At 41.6% G+C, this 18,903-nt stretch overlaps 1 protein-coding gene across 1 annotated transcript in view; it reads right to left on the reverse strand.

Moving 5' to 3' along the window:
* Positions 1 to 7,108: 7,108 nt before the first annotated feature.
* OPHN1 (oligophrenin 1) overlaps positions 7,109 to 18,903 on the reverse strand; it is a 159,193-nt gene continuing 147,398 nt past the window's right edge. The window contains exon 25 of the transcript XR_009968776.1: positions 7,109 to 7,127. The gene's annotated coding sequence lies outside the window, so the exon portion shown is untranslated. The remainder of the gene's footprint in view (positions 7,128 to 18,903) is intronic.

Consider the following 18,903-nt stretch of genomic DNA (forward strand, 5'->3'; position numbering starts at 1 on the left):
AGGGGTGACCTTATAAGTGTCTATAAATATATAAAGGGGGAGTGTCACGAGGATGGAGCCAGGCTCTACTCAGTGGCAAACAATGATAGGACAAGGGGTAATGGGTGCAAACTGGAACACAAGAGGTTCCACTTAAACTTGAGAAGGAACTTCTTCTCAGTGAGGGTGACGGAACACTGGAACAGGCTGCCCAGGGAGGTTGTGGAGTCTCCTTCCCTGGAGACATTCAAAGCCCGCCTGGACACATTCCTGTGTAACATTATCTAGGTGTTCCTGCTCTGGCAGGGGGATTGGACTAGATGATCTTTTGAGGTCCCTTCCAATCTCCAGCATACTGTGATACTGTGATACTGTGATCTGGGGGAGTGTGGAGGGGAAGATAATAGTTCTTGCTTTCAGGTAGCCGCATGGTCCCCTGACCATGTCAGGAAGCCAAGTTCTCTGGCATTCTGACTCTAAGCTCTGAGTATTCACAGCCAGAAGTGAGATGACTTTTAATATGGGGAGAGCAAACAGAGGAAAAGAATGGGCAGGTAGATATTGTGCAGGTGGAGTTGTGTGCTTATGTATCTGTGGGAGAGAGCCACAGTCCATTCTCACCCCATCCTGCAGCACACAATTTTTGGTCAAGTTTTCAGTTCATTTTTCAGGCAATTCCTGCTCCCCACACGAGAATGAACAGAAGCTGGTGGCTATATTGCATGGGTACCCACAGCTGGAAGTGGATGAAGTTGGGTGGATTAGCCCTGGGACACAAGCACATCTGTTACAGGATAACCAATGCCAGTAGTGGAGCACTTGGGTAGGAAAACACTGATCAGTGGGAACCACGTAGTGTCTATGTGTGTGTGTAACAGGAGAGTGTTAAAGAATGGTTTGATACTCAGCTGCAGCTCATATCTTGTACCAAGTGCAGTTTTTGCCTGAAGCAAACGAAACTCATATTTTGGAGACACATTACTAGAAAGAATTCTGGAAAGAACAACCTGTACCATTAGTAGAAGCATAATGAAATACAAGGGCTGAAAACTCCTGTTATAAAAATGCGATTCAGGAACATGGCATGGAACAGGCTATCAGGAGAGAAGCTGTTATTTTTTTCAGCACTTCAGATAAGTAAATCAGGACTGGAAGCTTCTATAAAAGATGTTGTCCAGTTCCATGAGCAGTTATCGAGCTTGATGAGAGTTTATTTGCACAGCAAGGCAGACTGTATCTTATTTTCCTTCCTTGCAGTTGTTACTGGGCAACATAGCTACAGCTTGTGTTTCAGGGATCAAGTCAGATGCTCACAGCCACCTTCTTTAGCCTTGAAGAACATAGAAAGGGTATGGGAGATGCAAATGCAAAGGTCTACTGTTTTGTGCAATGACTGTGCTCTTACAACAGGCAGATTTTCGCCACCATTCTAAGACATTATTAGGGAATACGATAATGGACTTGCATAGCTAGTATAGCTGTGTGAATAAAGAAAGCCAGCTAGTATATCCCCATATAGATTTTGGTTCCTGTAGAAGATCATTAATGACTATGTTAATGATGTAGTGTAGAAGCAGCTTACAGTGACATATACATAGAAATTACAATGGCTAGATGTTGAAATATTCCTCCCCACAATGTTTTTTGGCCAAGTTAACGTTCCATCAATTAGATGAAATTTACCTTGGGTTTTACTGTTTACTAAGGAGATTGACTATGGTGACTCTCCGAGGAACCTCAGAGGACCATGATGACCCAGGTGACTCAAAGTTCTTTCATGCTTTGTTAGAAGAAAAGAAACTGCACAAACTCTCCTTTCTGTGCCCAGTCATAGTTAGTCAATCAACACATACACAGGTTGTTAATACATACATAGAAATTGGGGATTACAGACCTCACAGGCTTAAGCTAATAGCCTGAGGAAGAACAGAGGTTCCCTCTATCTTGTGTATTAATTTGTACCTGCATGTTTTGAAGCCAGTGGAAATAGCATATTAGCCATTCTCAAAAACTATTTGATAGAAGTAGACCAAAAGCTTTTCCCAGTATTTCACTGTCTATGTCACTGCCATCAGTTTATCCATTTTTAATCCATTTTTCAGTGCCTTTTAAGAAGTCCTGCCTTGGTCATGTTTGGAGTGTGGGCTGGCTAATGTTGCACCTAGGCAGAGAAAGAAGCAGAATTACAGCATTCAGAAATACAAAGAACCCATGAAATCATCCATTCATCCATCTGCCTATCCATAGATAACATTGTCATGTTTGCTTCTGAAAGGCTGCTGGATGGATTTTTCAACCACTTCTAACTCCACTGTTTTAAAAACACATTGCTATGAAGAGTTTCCAGACATTTCCAGATACTCAGTCTTGACAGCCTTCTCTAGAAGAAAAGAAATGTGTCTTCTATCCACTGAGCAAGTTCAGTGCTCAGTGGCTGGGGAAAAGTGTGATCTGCTGCATTTTTAGCCTGAGCACCCCAGGAGAAGCCTTCTGAGAGCCCTCAGGGGAATTGTGAAGGTATGTCAGAGAATGATGAACGTGCTGCATTTTCTGTGCTCTTTAGTGGGCTGAAGATTCCTGATTTGAGTTCACATCATTTGAGTGGCGATTTAGGAAAGGCTGAAAACTGCTGGATTTTCATACTGCAGGTTTTCTTTAACACAGCACATTTCCTTGAAGTTCTCTTCTACTCCTTGTGGATGGACAGTGGAGGAGGAAATTTTGTTTAGATTTAGACTTGTTCCAGCCATTAAATTAATAGAATAAATAAAGATAGATTTAGAAAGATTAGAGAGATTTTAATTTGGTACAGGCCTCATAAATGGTCTGTTTGCTTTTTGATCCTGGAACTTGTGCAATCTCTTTATAAATAAAAATGCTCCATAGCAGCTGCAGAGAACAATGAGGAGACGAAGGCAGAGCCAAAAGCAATAGAAAAAACATATCCTAGGACAGGTATTAAAGTCAAGAGCAATAGGCCATGCCAACGCACTGTTGATTTTGACTGATGTGGATGGAAAGTTGCAGATGGTACAGAAAGGGAGGTAGCCATGAGAAGTGTTGGGAGGCATTCTGTCATTGTTTTGTGTATTGTTACTATAGTAAAACTAAATTTAATGATGCCATATAGCTGGTAACAACATCGTCCTCTTGAAAATGAGTTAGAAAGCACTTCCTCATGCATGACAGAGGTAAAGACAGAGTGATATAAGCAAAAGCTCTAAGTATGTGTGTAATTTCCATGGCCCTCCCTGAGACTGAGAAATGTTTTCATCTGCACCAGTCTGGGTGAGTTAAAGCTTCATGAGTTTGATGTAATTACAACCATGTAATATCAAATCAATTATAACCATGATCGTGAAAGTGGTATTTTCCTGGTGTTTCATTTATTATCCTTTGAACATATTGGAAGGAAATGCTGGCTCAACACTGGATTTAGAACAGGTTTTGCTTTTGTTTTCAGTCTAATTAACATTCTCTTCCTTTTAATGTTATCTTTTTCAAGACTCAAGAAGAAAGCAACATGAATTAATTGTCTGGGCTTCTTCATGCCCTCTCTGAAATTTCAGTAAGCTCTCCTACAATACCTGGGGATGCTGCTGGTGGTGAATATTTTTCCTCAAAAACCAAAATCTTTTCTGGCTTGATTTAAAGGAGTGAGTACAACTTATTAAAAAATACTGTCAGGTAGGAACAGAGGATTAGAAACCAACTCAAGGCCAATACCTTGAGAACTTCAGTCCTATGGAATAATTATGACACCTTCATTCATGTGTTTGGGAGTCATTGGACAAATGTGACCTGTGAATTACAGTTAGACCAAGCAATCTGACAAAGGCAGACTGTAGAGCAACTGGATTAAAAATTTTAACTCTGGTGAGTGCTTGGAAAATACTTAGAGGGTGTGCAGTACTGCACTTGCAATACTTCCCTTCCCTTCCCTTCCCTTCCCTTCCCTTCCCTTCCCTTCCCTTCCCTTCCCTTCCCTTCCCTTCCCTTCCCTTCCCTTCCCTTCCCTTCCCTTCCCTTCCCTTCCCTTCCCTTCCCTTCCCTTCCCTTCCCTTCCCTTCCCTTCCCTTTTTGCCCTTCTTTAGTACTTGAAAGCTGTCTGCCAAGCTAATGTACTTTCCTTTCTTCATGGATATCCTAGAACAGTCCCAAGTGGATGATTTGGAAGCATGTAAGGTCTGAAGTTTATTTAGGCAGTTAGAGTTCTCTGCAGGCTCCAGTGAACATCTAGATCCTCTCCAAAAGAGCAGGTAGCCATTAGTACTTTTCCAGTCCCACCAGTGTTATTCTTTGATTAATGCTTGTAATCCAGAAAACTGATAGATTACAATTGTGTAGAGAGTTCATTAACTTAAAAGTACAAGTTGGATGAATCAGTGCTGTACAGACTAGCTCTTTCCGAATAATCTAAATAATTTACAAGCTCAAATTCCCTTCATTGTAGAATTTCTTTACAAATATTTTCTCCTGCATATGATTGAACTGCATCCACGAAAAGCAGTTTAGCTGACCCAACCAGTCCAGGGGAACTCAGCATGGCAATGAATTAGTTGTGGAGCCATCATTCCATAGGTTCAAGGAGGAGGCTACTAATTAAGACTCTTTGCTCTGCACTTTGCATGAAATAATATTCTGGGGCTTTATCAGCCTTTCCAGTTTGCAGTTTTCCAAATAAAAAAAAAAAATACCAGAGTCTGGTTGATGAATGGGTGCTGTTATTCCTTGATCCTATAAAGACTTTAGCTCCCATTTCACTCAGACATTCAGATATTTTTTGATGCCAGCATAGTTTCTTTGCTTTACAGCCAAAAGAATACACAGTAGTGATGATTTCTCTTTATAGTATAGAGTTTTTTCCTCTCTTATTTCTATACTAGCTGCTCTCTGATATGGTTGCAGTTTCTTGGTATAGATGGCTCAGTTACTGGTTTGGAATATGCGCAATTCTCTTTGCTTTGCATACTTTGGCATAAAACAAGGACAGGTTTACCTGAAGAAAGGAAAAAAGAACATCATCATGTGGCCACCTGAAGTGTGAGAACTGCTGGGGTAACTAGGTGTCTGTAGTCATCCAGAAACAGCTTCAATACCCACTAATGATCATGGTATTCTACTCTCGAAACTGTGAGTTTGGGTCTATGATTGAACATCTGTTACCAATATGAATAGTTTTGAAGTATCTAACAATGGAAGTGGTATGATATCATGCTTGCAATTTAGAGAAATTCCTTTAGTTACAAAGGGAGATCATCACCACAGATGCAGAGTACAAAATTGCAAGTAGGAAGAAAGTGCTGATGTTCATTATTTACCAGTAAAATTCCCCAAATATTAGTCAGAGTTCTCAGTGGAACTAATTTTCATTATCTTCTGGGTCATATGCTTAGAGCATATGACTTGTTGGGCTTCTGCAAATTTCTGCAAAAAAGTTTTCTTTATTTTCCTTCAGTCTAGTTTTTGACACCTGTAACAAAGCACTTGAAGCAAGTGTCTACACTGTGCTGGTCTCCTGAGCTTTTAATAGTCACGTGGCTTTTTGAAATGCCTGACTTTTAGAAAGACACAGCTATTAAAATACTTCCAGAACCAAGCAAAACATCTGACCACAGATTTATAGGAAAGGAAGTAATTACTTTACCTTTTTTTAGAAATGCATAGTTGGAATGCACATGCCTGTGGATGTGAGCAGAAATCTCCCACCTGTTGGACTCCTAAGTCAGTACGTAATGGACCCATGTCCCTAAAATTATTCTGACACTGGCCTACTTACCTTCACATTGAGTTTGTTTTGCATCTGTAAATGCAGGTGACATAATCTGATGGACAAATACATTAATGATTCAGGTAGCTGGAAAGCAAGTAATTTGAACTTTTCTACCTGCTTCCATCCAAACCCCACAACATAGTTAAGGAAAAAAGCTTGTAAGTAAAGACTCTCGGTCTCCACCAGAGCAAAGCAGTAAGTAATGGTTTGTTTACAGATTAAAAAAATAATACATCAAAGCAACAGCATGCAGCATTTCTTAATATTTTACGAGCAAAGATACTTCAAAGTGTCACAGAAGGGTTGAGGTTGGAAAGGAACTCCTTCTAGTTCAACCGCCCTGGCTGAAAGCAGGATTGGCTAGAGCTGGCTGCCCACGACAATATCCAGGCAGGATTAGAATATTTCCTGGGATGGAGACTTCAGAGCCTCTCAGGGCAACTTGTTACAGTGTTTGATCATCCTTACAGTAAAAATGTTTTTACTTAGTCTTAAAGGTATTTTAGTTTGAACCCCAAATTTGCGTCAGCAATAATAAGCACGTGCCTTCTTTTTCATGTTCAGCTATGGAAGACAAGATGGAGACAAATAAACAGCACATTTCCATGACTTCTTGTCCTTTGGCCCAAACATCAAGCAGCTGCCCTCTTCATTTTCTTATTCGACTGTCATTGCTACTAATATTAGAGACAAACTATTAGCAGACATTTCAGAAGACATCTTCCGACGCAGACTGTGAGATGAGAAATACTGGAGTTCTCAGGTTTCTGAAATTAAGAGATACTGAGGCTATATATAATTTAAATGTGTATATATATATAACTATATATATATAAACTATATATAGTTAAAAAAAAAAAGGGATAAATACAAAAAGATGTATGGGCTAGCAGGCTTGCAGCAGTGCTGTGACCATTTCAACAGCTTTATTTATTACCGGCATTTTGGAAGGAAGGACAAAAGCATGAGCCAGAGAATGATTAAAGAGTGAGCTGGGGAAGTTTAGACTCCTTCAGAATAAATCTGAGTAATGAACAGCATTTATTATATCTGTTTAAAGGCAAAGTAATGAGGACAAAGGGTAAAGCTACACTAACGATTAACTATGAATTCTGGTTTGTATTTGTGACTGTGCCACCTTGGCTGCACCCACATAAAATTTCTATAGTTGCTGACAGAACAAAAAAAATCCATGGTTTCTGCTCAAGGAGGAGGTAGATCTACACTTCAACCATTGTCCACAGCTGTAGGCAATAATATGCACCGTGCTAGAAGTTCTTCCCAAGGAAAGCTTGCTCCAAACTGAATTTCTTACTCTGGTATCTTCTTATGTTCTGCCAACATAAACTCTCTCAAATGCTGACCTGAACTGTCCCTTCTGCCTACCTGGGAGTTTAGCTGGCTGTTTGTAAATCCCTGTTGTGCATTTAATCCCTATTTTCCTTCCTGCAGACTGCAAGACCAGACTGGGCTTAGCAGATCCAGACTGGTTCCTTGTTTTCAGCATAACCAGGAGCTTTCATTGTGCTTCCTGAGAAACACACAGTTGCTTGGTTATGTGAAGAAACACAGCACATCCCTTGCTCTAGTCACAGTAGCCCCAGCTAGCCCCCAGGCCTCACAATTCAGAAGGAGCATCCAGACCAGCCAGTGCAGCCTGGAGGCTCAAACAACTCTCTCCTGAAAGTCAAGGGTCACAAACTAGAGCTGTGCTGATGTTCAAGGTATGTCCTAGCCATGCAGGGTACAATAGAGCATTTTTCAATACTCCGCAACCTCAACCCACTTAGATTTCCCCACTAACTTATTTTAACCAAGGGGAAACCCCTCATATTACCATACCATTTTACACAGAGAAAACTGTGCCACTGCTTTTATCTTGCCCTGTGTTGTTGTGGCAATAATACAAGCTCCCACATAAATATTTTTGACATGAGATCTCAGAGATACCTGAGATTAATGATCAGTGTTTTATGTTTTCCCAGTCAGAGTGGCATCTTGCTCAGGGGCTTGCAAACCTGCTTACACCAAATTGATTTTGGACAAATGCTCTCATTCACCACAGAAGTTAGTAGTTGCAGAGATGACACTGAGATGCAAGCTCCCCCAGAGAAGTCATAGCACATCAGGGGACATGCAAAAAATAAAAAAACGGTTTCTATAATGTGCTGCCTACCTGACAGATTTTTTTTATTATTAAATCACTTGCATATGATGCCAGCCATTTTGTCAGCTGAAGAGGAACATCACGTGTGTCTTTACAGTGCTGCACATGCTTCAATGTTGGTTACGCTCATGCTCAGAAGGCTTCAGTTCACAACATCTTAACATCTGCGTGTAATTACTGACTTGTGTCAGCTTTCATCAGATAATGGAGCTAACTCAGAACAGCCTGAAGGTTGTGTTTTGTTAGAGAGCAGTTAGAGCAACAGAACTTACATCTGCACTTCTTCAGAGCTCAAGTCAAGTGCCTACTTGGTGCTTAATATGATGCTGATTTGGTAATTACATTACATTTAGAGGTATCTGGAACTCAGTTTTCCATCTGAGACTTTCTCAAACTCTGCCAGAGAATAATGTCATATGTGATCTTGTCAACATGATTTATTATATATACTTCAGCAGAAGCAAGTATTTCCCTGTTTGAATTACTGGATTTGTTTTCCCAGTTCTAACTTTCATCCACTTTTCAGACTATGACCAAATGTTTTCTTTTCTCTCCCTGTTTTTCTCTGACTTTCACTATTATCTAACTAAATCTACAGCCTGTTTATGTTGGTCAGCAGCTTCAGAACCTATACATGGCTCCCATCCTCTACGTGCTGGGATGAATCACTCTTCTTTTCAAGATAACAGCTGTTGCCAGTGTTCCAAAATACCAACCAAATTGTAAAGTTTTACTTAACCAGTTGAATTTAGTAGTCATTTTGCAGTGAGTGCAACACAGACAAAATACAGTATTTATTTCTTTATCTATTTGCATTAATTCCTGAGCTCGGGCTGGGTATTTTTTGATGTTCCTTTCAGAATTTTAAGTGGGAGTCCCGTACAAAGTTAGAAACTGGATTCCATTTACATCATTTCCCTGAACACAGTAGCATTTCTCCTCTGAGAGCTACAGCCACAAAACCCCCCTGACCAAAGAAAGAAACTGCTTCTGTTTGACTCTGCAATTGCGTATACCTCACAGTGCCCATGGGACCATGTTCTGAATCTTGGTAGGATGGCATGGAGTATGTGACCTGCTTCCCTTGCTTTTTTTGGTCAGTATTTTATACCAGTGCTGGGTCAGGCATCTAAGGACCAAAAACCCTTGTGGGTTCTGTCTTCAGAGCATCTCTGTAATACAGAAACATGATGGTACACTGGGGGAGGGAGGAGAAAGGCTGGTTGATCTACACTGTATTGTCAGATGCGTCAGTTTGACACATGTGACTTCTATAAGGAGTCAGGAATATGTCACCAACTCTTAACAAAACTGTTGTACAGCAAATAGCTTTAGAAATGCTGCAGAGTCAGGACAGTTTTGTAATAAATATTACAATCTCTGCAAAGGAACATGTCCTTAAAGTTGTATTCAATTAATTTCTTAATCAGAAAAGATAACAGAGGAAGGAATAAAAAAAATCATAAGCACTTCTTTGTATATCATATATGGTCTATTCCTGCCTCATCTAATGGAGGGGAAAGACAATGGCTGGAAATCACTCTGAAGTCAGAGAGGCTTAAGTAAGAGAAGGGACTAATTTTTAACAACAAAGTGATTAAACCCTGGAACAGACAACCTGAACAAAGAATTATTTTTTTTCATTCTTGATGCCACATTCTCACTAGGTTTCTTACTGGACCATAGGTTGAACTTACTAATCTATGGCCTTTCACCAAATAAGAGTTGCTGAACACAATAGAATAGGATATACAGACTGTCTCTCCTTATCTTGAAGTTAGGAATTTACAGTCTGTCATTATAAGAACAGAATATTCTGAGTTGTGTCTATTCTACATCACTGTTTCTCACTGGATTTTTTAAACAGCAGTTCTGTCACAGGTTCATGAAAAAAGGCAAAGAGCATTCTTAAAATATATCTCATCCTATCTAAGACCCCTATTTTTTTTTTCAGGAAGTTATGGACAGGCTTCTTTCTTAAAGGATATTGTCTGCCTGCAGCAACCGATGGTGGCCTGTGTGAGATCCTCATCCCCCATTGCCCACTCACACTTTTCTTCTGTTTACTGTAGGTAGGAGAAACCATGTTCTGGAGGAGAAAGAACATCCACATGTCAGTCTGATGAAATTTTATGTCTACTCCTGGTGCTGTCAAGCCCTGCAGGAAAGCAAAAGCAGTTACTCAGCTATTAACTCTCTTATTTCCAGTGTCTGCTGAGGGTTATCTCAGAGGAAGTTACCTGGCCAATCCCATTTTCAGAAGTAACTATCACAAGTTCAACAGAGAGAACAATCAGTTGACTTGAACCTCAGTTGTATTTGATCTAAGGACAGTATTGATCTAGGGACTGTATTAAAGAGCAATGAAATAATTGCATAAGGGTTCTGCTTTCCAAGGTACTGACTTAGAGAAGTACATGAGTCCAGAGTCTGTGTGCAGCCAGGAGCCTGCATTGGGAAGAAGGCTTGTACGTCAAACTGTAAGTCTAAGTTGATGATCCTTTGCAGAATTCACATCACGACTGAAAGAGACTGATGTACTAAACCGTATCTGTGGCAAACCTTTGTCTGCAACAGGGTTCTCACGTGCTGCACTTCCATGAAGCTGCACCTCCATGAGTTCCATGAAGCTGAAATACAACTTCTTTTGGATTCCTGATGGCATGCATCATTTTCAAGGGAGATTCAGGTCCTATGAGAAAATTAACATCCATGGCCTGCTCATTGTAGCACTCTTACATCTGTCACACTAGTACATATGTAGAGATATAGAGGTGCTTGTGATGCTTTTCTACTGTTTAAATCAGCAGTTTAGCATTTGACCAGGTATTTAGAAAAGGTGTAAAAGCCACCTGCTCTGGAGAAATAAATAAGCCTGTCTGGAAATAAATATTCTTGAAATGTTTCTTTCAGACACCGTAACCAGGCATTCCCAGTGGTAGTTACATGTGTTTCACCAGTGAGCTGCATTTTCCTCCTGTTTATTTCAACAAAAATGGCTTTATTGCTTCTTTGCTCTCCGTTCCTGCTGCATGGCCTTGCTGGGACCACAGACCGCCTTGACAGAAATCACTAGCTGGAATGATGTTCTTTGCCAAGGTTGTCTTTATTTAGACAAGGTTTCTGCTTTCTGAAATCTCTTGCAGGAATGGAGGGATCATAAAGTAACTGTGCTGCACCTCAAATTGGGGAACGGTGAGCTCGGGGAAAGCACCTTTGACATTCCTATGCTCGTTAGTTTCTTCTCTCTGTTTTGTTTTTGCAGGGAAAACAGAAACTTCTGAATAATTCAGCAGTGTAACAGACAGTAAGAATTTTTCTTTCTTTGAACATAAGCCTGGGTTGTGGCCAATTCCCCTTCCTGTCAAGAGGGGTAGACAGGATGGTAGCCTGAGCTCAGACACCCCCAGACACTCCTTTCTGGAGGAGTGCCTAAGAACAGAGGCTTGATTTTAATTCCTTTCTCTGTATACCTGAACAAGGCAGATGCCTGCAATACAAATAATGTGTGTGTTGGGCACACTTATTGTAACTGTTAGTATTCCAGGGGAGCCTAGAGTCTAACACAGATTGGCCTCTTTGAGGCACTCTACCTGCAGGCAGGGTTCCTGCTGAAGAGTTTGCACTCAAAGACAAGAAAGATTACAAGCTGAGACTAAAAGAGCAACAGAAGAGATTTTCTGAGGCCATGACAAATCCAGGAATGGAGCTTTGGTTCCTGTTAAACGAAGCACCACTCCTAAACTTACATCAAATGGGCGTAATAGATTGACCTGGGTTTAATTCTAGACATTGATAATATTTTCTGGTTAGGTGTCAAGAGTAAGTCAAAGAGCTGAGATATAAACCAAAGTGAGTATAACAGAGCACTTATTTGTTTTAACTGGAAACACAGGTCAGAGTTGGGAGCCTGAGCATGGGTCCATGCTGTGAATTCTGATGAACTTGTGCAGAACAGCCGGAGGAGGATCTGAGCACAGTTATCGATTTCATGTCACCACACAGAGGATTTGGGATGAATATTTCATCAGTTCTGAAAGGTCTTGAGAAATATGCATGATAGAAAGAAAGAGATTAACATTATTTAGTACAGAGTAGATTTCTTGGGTCTTTCAGCTAGATAAATTCAGGCATCATTCCTCATTTCTCTGCTGTGAAACAGCTCACTATTGCTTACTTAGACTTTTCCTTTCAGGGAGGTGGGAAATGGAGGCTCAGACAAAGCAGATGATGTTTGGTCAGGCAAGGATTTGAATCAGGTGCTAATAATGGAGCCTGTTTAAGATTTTGATGTGCTGGGGAGAGATACTTTGTTCTGGACAAGTAATTGGTGACTGGAGCAGAATCTGAATACGGGGAGAGAATTGCTGTGTTACCTGTGTCAGCCTCCCTGGTAGGCCTTTTACATGTACTGCACCTTGCCCAGTGGTGGAATCCATAAATGCCCCTTGTAGAAACAGCCTTCCTGAGCTGCTCATGTGATTCACGGGACAGAAATTCACACCAGGTGATCCATAACCATTAGTGTACAGTCAGACTGACAATGTTACAGTCGTACAATCACAATAAATCATACAGCTGCTTGCAAAAGTCAAGGTGCAAATGCTATTTTTACCATTAGCTTTGCTGTGACTAAGTGATTGGACTGATTATGTGCATGATTTCGCTTTTAAATACTCTTAAATGGAAGTCTGTGACATGCTGGGTCAGTTATTTACTGAGCTAAGGAAGCTTCTGGACATGGTTCAGTGTCTCTTTAACTCTTATGCTACTCTAGAACTAGTCCACTCAGTGTGACTGCTGTGGATTTGTTTGAAAACTTGAAATATATGAATATATAAACAATTAAAATACTCTAACACTTAAATTCTGTAATACAGACTCTAATGGAATGTCTGTTGAAAAGATGAAGTTTGCTTTTGGTACTCTGATTCATATAACAAAGGCATAAAATCAGCAGAGTAAGTCCCCCAGAGTCAGCAGTAGTGATGTCTGGCCTCTTTTTGATGCAGGTGATGTGGTTGTTATTCCAGATAAGTGTGACAGAGCTGGTACTCTCTAAGTGAGGTGTATTAAGACAATGATATGATTAGCCTCTTACCAGGTATTAGTGACCAAGACATTTTCAGAAGTGTAAAGTCAAACTGGAGCTTTTTCTTCTCACCTTTAGCCAATGGTGAGCCAATACCTCTCCCTTATGCTACTACTTCAGTGTCTAAAAGGGACCGAGGTCACATGGCAGGGGTTCTCCAACCCTACAAATATACTTTTTTTTCACAACACTGTTAGGATTTCACTCCATGACACCCCCCTGGGAATAGTCCTCTATCAAAAAAATTGGAGTCAGTGAAAAGATCCCCACACCTACGTGTGTCTGGATATACACACAGAGACAGCCTGACAGCAATCATTTAGGGTCCTTAGGAAAACGGCCTGCAAAAGAGGAGGAAAAGAAAGTACTGTCTGACCTTCCCAAGTCAGTGATTTATGAAATAAGTAAACATGGAATTAATTTGTTTTGTACTCCAACACAAAACCAGAATGAAATCTCTGTGGGAGTTTAAATTGAAACACAAATAGACTTTAAAAAACCCCAACAGACCAACAAACAACAGACTGAGAAGCAAAGAGCCAACAAATAGCCAGAAGGAACCTTGGTTGTCAAGTGATGTTCCCTCAGAGAGCAGGCTCCTCCGCCCAGCTCACCCTCTGTGCTGTGCGTGGGCTAAGATGTGAAGACTCATGGAGATGAGGGTGTTTCCAAACAACCAGCTCTAAGGTCAGACCCTTTTCTGTATTAGGTTTGGGGCTAGTTGCCTCAATTCTCTGCTGGTAGAATGAACACCTGAAGCAGAAAACAGGCAGGAAGCTGGTCAGGTAGGAAGAGGGAAGGAGGCAGCTGATGAGATGCAGGTGATGTATTTCTGACTCTAAACTGAAGTACACATCATACAGTTATATCCTTAGGCAATTTTCATGTGCTGTTTGTTCCCCTCAACAGACCTTTCCCGAACAACATATGTATTTCCTAGCACTGGTGTATTTTGCTTTAGCAATTTGCCTTTTAGCCTGTAAACAATTTTGAGCAAAACGCGCTGAGACACTCAACAGCTGTGCTAGACCCTGCCCAGCATATCTGCATGCTAGCAGGAAGATCCTTACCCTGCGTTTTCTCCCCTCCAGCAGTACCACAGCACAGTGTTGTGAAGCAAATGCTGCTGTCTCCGTCCCTATCCACATGCACTGATTCTGCTATGCATGGATCACATGCTGTTGAGGATTTGGAAAATGCCCTGTATGGCTCTTGGACCCAAGCCACCGGTTCAGAGGAGAACTCTGTAAGGAGTCACTCCAAATCCAGTGGATACCTGCTAGTTATTCAGCATGCTCCTGGGCAGAGGGGTGTTCAGCAGCACTGGAGCTGGTACCCAGTTGCCCGAGTAAAGAACTTTCAGATGGGAAGCTGGGACATAATGTTGGCAGTGGTTGACTGCCTGTTACCAGGGGTCCCTTCAGGTGGGGGTTCGCCCAGCTGCAGGGAAGCTGTAAAGAAGGCAGTTCTGCTGCTCCACCTCCTCTACCACCATTTCACCTGCCCAGCCAGGCAGTGCCAGTGAACTCATTCTTTCTACCAGCACTGAAAATAATCTTTTATTTTGCCATTATATTGAAAAAGAAACGAGGTATTTACAAGGTACCTGGCAGCAGTTCTTCCCTGAATGCTTCTTGACATCTAAGCTCTACAACATTACTGGTGCTTGCCAGGAAGCATGCGTGCCTGAAACCCCTTGGTGTCACTGGTTAGGCTGGGACAGGGCAGTCTAGCTGTGTCCCACGCAGCTGCCAGCCTTGACATCCAGGTTGCAGCAGGCTGTGACAAAATGCTTGGTTTATTTTCACTTCTTTTGGAGCTTATCTAAATTTTGCTTTCCAGTGTAAACTGAACATCAAAACCTCTCTGGTCAGCAAAATCAGCATTACCAGAGTTTTTCCATGAAGAGCTCTTTATGTTATTTGCAGGTTTGCATGGCAGATTTTTACTTTCGGTGATATTTTCAAAGGAATTTAAATTGCAAACAGAACTTAAGCTTGTGCCATGTGAGTAATAAATATTCATATTAGAAAGTCTTGAAAGGCTTCTGGGATGGTCAAGTAAATGAGAAAGAAAAAAGCATGCATTCAGAAATTAGATACTGCTTTAGCTGAACAGACTGTGTGCAGTGGAAGGTCTGTGAGAATCATAGCTCTAGGTCCTGTCTTATGCAGAAGTAGTCACTGCTGCATAATGTTGTGCTATCAACTCTCTGATGTAACAGCATAGACTTCAGTGTGTCCCCTGTTTCCAAATGCACCATGATTACTGAACCTCAAAACTGCTCATGTTCTTCTACATCTAGCAGCAAGTTTGGTGTAAACTGTGCATAAGTTATTCTGAATAAATTTGCTGGCAGATAAAAGTCCAGGAAATTCCATGCAGAGGGAAACAGCACAAAAAGCCTCCACAACTGAAGCCTACGTGGAAGGAAAGAAGGGTCCCCCAGTGTCTGGGCAGGTTTGGAGAACATTCCTTACTAATGGGAAGTGCTGTATCCCAGGTTCTTGTCTTATAGCTGTTCTTCAGTGGGTCCTGGGTCATACTGGGCATATACCTTGGTTTGTTGGACTGATTATAGGAATGTGCTGTTTGGGTAGCAGCGCTATAGGGACTTGTGATTTGCCTCCGTAACAAATCACAGCAGGGAGTCAACACAAACCCAGGTGTGACCTTGGCACTGGCTTTGCAAACTCAATCTGCTTTAGCTGACTAGAAAGCAAGAAGAGATAGGAAGGAGGTCACGGGAGCACTCCAGGGCATCCTTTGGATTTGAAGAAGGGCTGCTTTTGCAGAGGCCAAGGGAAGAGCAGCAGTGCTTGGAATTGGAAAGGAGCCAAAGCCCATTCAGCTTGTAACAGGGCTGGCCAGGGCTACCTGCCTGCCAGGAGTGTCGCAGCCAGCCCAGCACATGCTGGCAGAGACTACAGCTGAGGTAGGCACTGAAAGGAGGGCTGGTGTAAGAAACTTGGTAAGAAATGCTTTGCCTTCATGCTAGAAATAACTGGGAAAAACTTCCCAGGCATCGATGACAGACAGGAAAGATCCTGATCTCAGCATGGTAAGGGACAGGGACAGTGTGCCACACCAGTAATGCTGATTTGCTGGCACAGAAAAGTCTCTAGAAAGTCCAGGCCTTGCCTTTGTCCCCTTGGAGGGGATAAAACCTCAATATGCAGAAAATTCAAATGAGCAATTTCTAAGGACTCTCAGTTATGTGTTACCCTCACCTCAAGCAAACACAGTATTCACTATTTCCTCTATTTAATTGGATTCTTGAGCAGAATTTCAGTTGCATCTATTCATTTTTTAAGCACAAAGAAATGGTTTTAAACCTTTTGTATGTATCTGAATGGATTGTTATCTTTTACACACATAGGCACATACCAGCTTCTGTATTCACATCAGAAAGAGTCTAGAAGCCAGAGAGAGAAAGCTGCTGAAATAACAGCTAATTTTCATGCTGTCTGTTGGATGACAACTAAAAAGCCCAAAGCAACTTGTCGCATATAGCAAGTTATGAAGTGTACCTTATGTAGCAACATTTGGGAAGCTAAGCACGTCTGAGTTCTATCCCAGCTCTGCCTCCATCTGCAGACCTGGGTCACTCACTTCATTAAATGCTTAATGCAGATACTGGAGCCTAAAGGGAAGAAAAAATCCCCTGCACTCAGCATCCACCTAACTAGGAAGATGCCTCGTTTGACCTGAAAGTTCTTTTGGACATGTATGAGTGTGGTTCTGGGTAAGACAAACTGACCCAGCCCAAGGAGCTTAAGCACTGAAAAATGACAAATCAAGTCAAACGACTGCCAATTTTTGAAATGCTGACAGTGGTATTGGTTCTGCTGGCTAACATGTCATCTTAGGGAAAATACTTGGTCCAGGCAGGGCAGCTATTATACTTGCCTTATTCCTCTATTACCAGCTTTATTACTGTTATCATACTTGCAATTACATTTCTCAACCTGAGGGCATCCAGACTTGTAGGAGAGGACCACATTCACAGTGAATATAGGCTAACCTTGCTGGTTAGATGTAGAAAAGAGCAGCTACCATCATTCTTGTTGATTCCTCGGCTTTTCCTAGAAATGAATGCAAGATTTGCAGAGTAAACAAAATGTGTTGATAGTCTCAAGGACAGAGACACAGCTGAATACATGGAGCCTTGAATTCTGGCCCCAGTCCCGCTGCTGTTTAGGAATTCTCTTAAGTAACAACTGAATAGAACCCAGACTTCTGCTCTGGTTTTTGTTGTTTCAGTCCATTCTTAGTTTTTTCAATGTGTTGCCCTATTAGTAATTTGAACCCATTAGTCTAAATTACTTCCAAATTTTCATTATAGGCCTTTTTTACTTTGCTTTGCAACAGTTGTGATCCATTATTGTCATTGATTCACTAAATGTGGAGGCTGCTTCAAGCTGCTTGCATCAGGTCACAAACAGGCTCAGAAATAATGTTTGTCCTTGTGAAAAGGCCTGTCTGTGAGCTGGCTGTTGAATTAAAAAATGAGGTGATTTGCTTTTTTCTTTTGCATTTTGGGTACAAAACAAGTGGAAATTTCGGGTTTCTTTTGGTACATTTGCTTGTTAAACTTGACTGAAGAGCTGTAGAGTTCTAGATTATCCACTAACTTCAAAATTGCTTTTGCTAAACAACAGGCAGAAGTATTAAAGAGAAAAAAGAGCAGTCTCCAGGTTAATCTGTGAGCAGGAATGAGTCACCTGCAAGACTTCAGCTACAAGATCAGCACAAGATCCTGTCTTTAGAAAGTTTCTGAAAGAATCTGAAAGGATTTTCAGTGCATCAGCTGAATCTTTTACTACAGAATTAAAAAGAAGAAAAAAGCCCCATTGGAAGGATAAATTCCTTCGAACAATTTTAATTAATTAAGGCTGGTGCCAAGGCCTGTCCTGAACACAGTCCTCGCTAAAGGGTAGTTCCACGCTGGGGCCTGATTCTGAGACAGTTCCTGAACTAGAATTGCCTTTGAGATAAAACCACCTCTTTAAGGCCCCTTAAAATACCAGCTGTTTACAAATTCTCCTCATTTCACCTAATTCCCTAACTTTGGGGTAGCACAGTAGGGCTCAAATCCTCCTCCAAAAAAGTAACATGTCCAATTTAGCCTGGGCTCAAAGAGCAACAAGCAGACAAGGCAAGAATATTGAGCTTGTTGCATCCCAGCCGTGCCCAGATGTTAAGTCCTGCCATGACTGCAGGTCACAGTGCTCCTGTGCAAAGGGATTCTGTTAGAGCAGAACTGTGGCTGAACATCACTCTCTGCTTAAAGGTCAACTCTAATAAGTGCTCTAGAATCCTCATGCTGACCTGGGATGCCTTGAATTTCCTGTGCTGCTTCAGTGTGGTGTAGGATGATAGCTCAGACTGGGGGTCATTTCCCAAAAGACTTTGTGTTATTCAACCCCTTTAAACAACCTTTAGTGAACCCTTCCATTTCTAGGGTCAAACTCAGTACTTGATCTTGCAATAAATACTCTCAGTTGGTCAGGAACTGGTTGGTCCACGCTTCCCACAGCCCCTGCAGGGAATGCTTATTGCCGGCACGGGATGGGTGTTGGGAAGCTGGTCCACTACTGGCAGTTAGCAAAGCACAGATGAGGGCACAGGCTCATCCCACCATGCTGCCTGCACACCCTCTTGCCATGGGAGCTGTGGAAGTATGTGTGTCTGTCTCAGAAGCTGAGTGCTGGCAGGCTGCAAGCTCGGAGTCCATCTGGTGACTTACATCAATTGTGGCACATACTTTCTTCACAGAGCCCTAGTGACAGTCTGGAGGCAAAAATCAGCCTTGTATTTTCTTGGCACTGTTTTGTCAGGTGATTTAAAGCCCCCCCACAGACAGACATTCTACTTCAGAAATTGGTTTGG

The sequence above is a fragment of the Pezoporus occidentalis genome, unplaced genomic scaffold (genome assembly GCF_034315485.1).
Source record: "Pezoporus occidentalis ecotype Australia unplaced genomic scaffold, CSIRO_AGI_Poc_V1 ctg63, whole genome shotgun sequence".
Lineage (NCBI taxonomy): Eukaryota > Metazoa > Chordata > Aves > Psittaciformes > Psittacidae > Pezoporus > Pezoporus occidentalis.